Source organism: Apium graveolens, unplaced genomic scaffold (assembly GCF_009905375.1).
Source record: "Apium graveolens cultivar Ventura unplaced genomic scaffold, ASM990537v1 ctg9173, whole genome shotgun sequence".
Lineage (NCBI taxonomy): Eukaryota > Viridiplantae > Streptophyta > Magnoliopsida > Apiales > Apiaceae > Apium > Apium graveolens.
In genome coordinates, this window is record NW_027421799.1 from 6,678 (window position 1) to 12,555 (window position 5,878).

The 5,878-nt window shown below is 41.4% G+C and overlaps 1 non-coding gene across 1 annotated transcript; it reads left to right on the forward strand.

The window, feature by feature from the left end:
* The first annotated feature begins 2,681 nt into the window (after nucleotides 1–2,681).
* LOC141705639 (small nucleolar RNA R71) lies at nucleotides 2,682–2,788 on the forward strand. Its single transcript, XR_012568427.1, has one exon. It is a non-coding gene; the product is annotated as a small nucleolar RNA R71 (small nucleolar RNA).
* The last annotated feature ends 3,090 nt before the right edge of the window (nucleotides 2,789–5,878 follow it).

Genomic DNA, 5,878 nt, shown 5'->3' on the forward strand with positions numbered 1-5,878 from the left:
CATAAAATGACATTTCTCCCAATTAAGCACCAAATTTTTCCACGCATCTTTTGAGTACGGCGCGCAGATTATTCAAACATTCATCATATGAGTGTCCAAAGACGGAGAAGTCATCCATGAACACTTCGACGTTATTTCCAATCATGTCAGAGAATATAGCCATCATACATCTCTGAAAGGTGGCCGGGGCGCCACATAACCCAAACGAAACTCTACGAAAAGCAAATGTGCCAAATGGACAAGTGAAGGTAGTCTTTTCCTGATCCTCTGGTGCAATACAAATCTGATTATACCCGGAATAACCATCCAGAAGACAAAAATACTCATGTCCCGCCAATCTGTCAAGCATTTGATCAATGAATGGGAGAGGGAAGTGATCCTTCCTTGTGGCTTTGTTCAATTTTCTATAATCCATGCATACTCTCCATCCTGTAACTGTTCGAGTAGGGATGAGCTCATTCTTTTCATTTGCGACCACAGTGATACCTCCTTTCTTAGGTACACATTGCACGGGGCTCACCCACGAGCTGTCAGAAATAGGATAAATGATGCCTGCATCTAGCCATTTCAGAATTTCTTTCTTCACCACCTCCTTCATGATCGGGTTCAGTCTTCGCTGCTGTTCCACAGTTGGCTTACTACCTTCCTCTAACAGAATTTTATGCATACAATATGAAGGACTTATCCCCTTGATGTCTGCTATGGTCCATCCTATAGCCGATTTGAATTCTCTCAAAATCCTTAAGAGCTTGTCTTCCTCACTACCTGAAAGGTCAGCTGAAATAATAACAGGTAACGTAGATGAATCACCTAAAAAAGCATACCTCAAGTGTTCAGGTAATGGTTTGAGCTCCAAGGTAGGTGCTTCCTCTATTGATGGTTTGAGCTTCCCTTCAGCATTCTTAAGGTCAGAAGTACCAAGAGATTCAAATGGTATGTCGAGCTTTCGCTTCCATGGAGAAGCGTTCAGATATTGTAATTGCTCGTTGCTATCTTCATCATCACTGTCAAATCCCCCACTAAGGCCTTTTCCAATGCATCAGACATTAGCATGTGATCGAGTTCCGAAGTAACCGCAGAATCAATCACATCCACTTTTAAGCACTCCTCATCTTCTGTAGGGAATTTCATTGCCTTGAATACGTTGAAGGTCACATCCTGATCTTGGACCCGCATAGTAAGTTCCCCTTTTTGCACATCTATCAAGGTACGGCCAGTAGCCAAGAAAGGCCTCCCCAAGATTATGGGAATCTTCTTATCTTCCTCAAAATCCAGAATAACAAAATCTGCAGGAAAGAAGAGCTTATCCACCTTGACGAGCACATCCTCAACTATGCCCCTTGGGTAAGTAATGGAACGGTCCGCCAATTGTAGCGACATGTATGTGGGTTTTGGATCAGGCAGATCCAGCTTTTTAAAGATCGACAACGGCATCAGATTAATGCTTGCTCCCAAATCACAAAGGCACTTGTCAAAAGTTAGATTGCCAATGGTGCAAGGAATGGTGAAGCTTCCTGGATCTTTCAGTTTTGGTGGTAACTTTTGTGCAGAACCGCGCTGCATTCTTCCGTGAGAGCAACGGTTTCAAGGTCATCCAGTTTCACCTTCCTTGAAAGAATAGTCTTCATAAACTTCGCATAACTAGGCATTTGTTCCAGAGCCTCAGCGAAAGGTATATTGATGTGAAGTTTCTTGAACACCTCCAGAAACTTCCCGAACTGTCTATCCAGCTTTTGTTGCTGCAATCTCTTAGGAAAAGGTGGTGGAGGATAGAGCTGTTTCTCCCCTGTATTAGCCTCAGGCAGAGTGTGTTCAACAGTAGTCTTCCTTGGTTCCGCTTTCTCCTTTTGCTTAGATTCTTCATCTCTAACTTCAGCTTCGACTTCTTTTGCCTTTTCAGCATCAGCTACTTTTCCAGACCTTAAGGTAATAGCCTTGACTTGCTCTTTAGCTTCCTTCCTGCCTGGTACTTCCGTGTCACTGGGAAGAGTGCCAGGTTGACGATTGAGCACTGCATTGGCTAATTGACCGATTTGATTTTCCAAGGTCTTGATAGAAACCGCCTGACTCTTGCACAACAGCTTAAGTTCCTCAAAATCAGCACTAGTAGGTGCAGCTGCACTTCCCTGTTGAGGATATGATTGCCTTGTAGCATACTGCTGTGGTTGCTGGAATCCAGGTGGGTTAAACTGTTTACTCACTCCTTGCTGATATGGCTGAATAGCATTCTGATTATTCCCCAGCTGAAATTTGGATGATTTCTGTTGTTAGGATGATAGGTCGCTGGCACAGGCTGCTGTTGTCGCTGATAATTATTCACATACTGAACAGATTCGTTGACAAGAGAACACTGATCCGTAGCATGAGAACCTGCACAAAGCTCACAAACCATAGCTATTTGATTAACTCCATACGTAGCCAAAGAATCAACCTTCATTGATAGCGCTTGGAGCTGGGCTGCAATAGCGGTGGCTGCATCAACTTCCAGAATACCTGCTACCTTGCCTGACGTCATCCTCTGAGTTGGGTTTTGATGCTCATTTGCAGCCATCGTCTCGATAAGATTATACGCCTCAGTATAGCTTTTAGCCCATAAGGCGCCTCCAGCTGCTGCATCGAGCATGGGCCGAGATTGGGCCCCCAAACCATTATAAAAACCAGTGATTACCATCCAATCCGGCATTCCATGATGTGGACATTTTCTCAACATTTCCTTGTAGCGTTCCCAAGCCTCGCACATAGATTCTGTAGGTTGCTGCGCAAACTGAGTAAGAGCACTCCTCATAGCAGCAGTCTTTGCCATTGGATAAAACTTCACCAGAAACTTTTGCGCAAGATCTTGCCACGTAGTGATGACCCAGCTGGTTCAGAATGTAACCAGTCTTTAGCCTTATCCCTCAGTGAGAATGGGAAAAGCCTCAACTTGATAGCCTCATCAGTCACGCCATTATACTTAAAAGTGCTGCAGATCTCGACAAAATTCCTTATGTGCATGTTGGGGTCTTCAGTTGCCGCTCCTCCAAAAGAAACAGAATTCTGCACCATCTGAATAGTGCCCGGCTTGATTTCAAAGGTGTTAGCTTGAATAGCCGGATGAAGGATGCTTGACTGAATGTCATCAATTTTAGGCCGAGAAAAATCCATAAGAGCTGGATCAGCTTGAACAATACGATCTCCCATGTTTACTGGTTCTTTCTGCTCAGTTCCTGAATCCGAATCCTCAAAATCTAACTTCTCCGGAGTATCAAGAACTTCGTCTTTCTCCTCAGCTGTATCTAAGGTCCTCTTGCGAGCACGAGAACGAGTTTGCATAAACGCTTGCTAAAGTACCTGAAACACAACCGAAAAGAGTAATTAACTACTACGTCCTAATCACTGAGTCCTAATGACCAATGATGGTAAGTACATAAACTAAACAAATACGCCGAGTCCCCGGCAGCGGCGCCAAAAACTTGTTAGGGCGAAAACGCACTAATATTCACGCAAGTATACGCGTTCGCAAGTAATATAGAATACTTTCTAGTTCGTTCCCTCAGAGACTCAGACTAAGTTATTGTCTAATTAACTCACTCACCAATGTATGATTACTTCTCAATGTTAAGATAACACTTAAAATTGTTGATTAAATATTAACTATAATTAACTACTTAATTAACCACTTAACTAACACTTCAATTTATCAATAATAAAACACTCATGAGATCACAACTTCATTATTACTTCCTTCTATAGCCATTGTTATTACCTTTAGCATGTGACAGTGATGATATTAATCGAATAACACGAAACTGATAAAAGCCAACTTTCATTGTACTAATACCATTCTACCAAACATCCACAATTAAGATAGAAGTTGAATAGTCATCAATTATGTTGAGTTCCTATATGTCTACAGAAATTGACAACACAACGATTTAAGCACAAGTTATTCCTTTTGATTACATAGGGCAAATAAAACTGTTAGAGTTACCCACTAATCATGCACAACGTACATGAACCTATGCTAGCATGGCAAGTTCTAAATCTCAAGATCCACCGTCGCTTCACAAGAGATTAACACCCTATCTTATATGTTCGCGACGCACATAAGACGAATACGCACAACCAATACTAGATATCATGCAATCATCACACACTAAAGTATTAAACAATTAACTAAAGAATTCCATAATAAATCCGTTGCAACCCCATGATCACGATTAGCCCATAATAGAACTTATCGCCATCATGGGTTCATATGAAATCATGATAAACAACACAAGAAAATAATAACTAAACTAATTATATTAAAACAGAGTACGTCACAAGAGTAAATAAGTCAAAGCAAGAAAACTAGCATCCAACGTTACAACGAAACAAGAATCACAAGAATATATGCTTCCTCTTCGTTGCGGTTGCTAAATCGGTCTTCTTCCTTATCTCCTTCGCTTCTTGGCAAACACAATCTAAAACATAATCTCCTTCTATTCTCTATGAAAACGTCTCAAATCTACTTATATAATAGTCCCATAAAACTCAGATTACATAGAAGTTGGAAGCCAAACAGAAGTAGAAGTCTAAAATAATTCAGCTTTTTCCCCGACCCTGCGCGGCCGCTCAGCATTTCTGCGCGGCGCGCAAGGCTGCTGCGCGGCCGCTCAGCATTGCTGCGCGGGCGCGCAGGACCCTACTGGAAAAATTCCAGGTTTGCTCCGTTTCTTCGCCGTAATCTGCCCGTTTTTTCCTCTCGCAATGGTGAACACATGCCAAGGCTTATTCTTGATGATTCCTCCTCCGAAATGCAACTAATACCCTGAAATGCATAAACACTAGAAAAACGCATCAAATACACAAAATACTTGATTTCAAGACACCAATTTAAGCCATTTTAAGACGTTCTAAGTGGTATAAAATGCCACTTATCAGGCGCCACACAACCTGACTCATCCGTCGGTACTCAAAATTCACCATCCGTCGGGTTATCTAAAGGAGCAGGAAATCAAGGAAGGTTACCCATAGAAAGTACCCCTTTCTCAAATCAAAGATCCACAAACTCAGGGGGAGTTTCTAGCAATCAAAACTCAATCACACATTAAGACAACATTGAGGTCTCTTCATCTAGAGCTAATCTACCTCAACCAAGGAAATGGACAAAAGATCACCCCTTTGAACTAATTATTGGTGATGTGTCTTCTAGAGTTCAAACAAGAAGAGCAACTCAGGAAGAATGTCTATACAGCAGTTTCTGTCAAAGGAAGAACCAAAGAAGGTAGAAGAGCTTTATTGGATCCTGATTGGATTCTAGCTATGCAGGAGGAGCTAAACCAATTTGAAAGGAATAAAGTCTGGAAGCTGGTACCCAAGCCTAAAGGAAAGAATCCAATAGACACCAAATGGGTATTCAGAAACAAGATGGATGAAAATGGCATAGTAGTAAGGAACAAAGCCAGATTGGTTGCTAAAGGCTATTGCCAGCAAGAAGAAATATATTTTGATGAAACATTTGCTCCTGTTGCAAGACTTGAAGCCATCAGAATCTTCTTAGCCTATGCAGCCCATGCCAATTTCAAGGTCTATCAAATGGATGTCAAAAGTGCCTTTCTGAATGGAGATTTGGAGGAAGAAGTGTATGTTAGTCAACCTCCTGGCTTTGAAGATCCAAATTTTCCAGAGTATGTCTATTATCTACTCAAAGCACTTTATGGACTGAAGCAAGCACCTAGAGCCTGGTATGACACTTTATCAAAGTTCCTTTTGGAAAATCACTTCACAAGAGGTACTGTAGATAAAACTTTATTTTCAGAAATGTTAATGGCTCTAGCATACTTGTTCAAATTTATGTAGATGATATTATTTTTGGCTCTACAGATGAGAAACTTTGTAAAAAGTTTGCCAAACT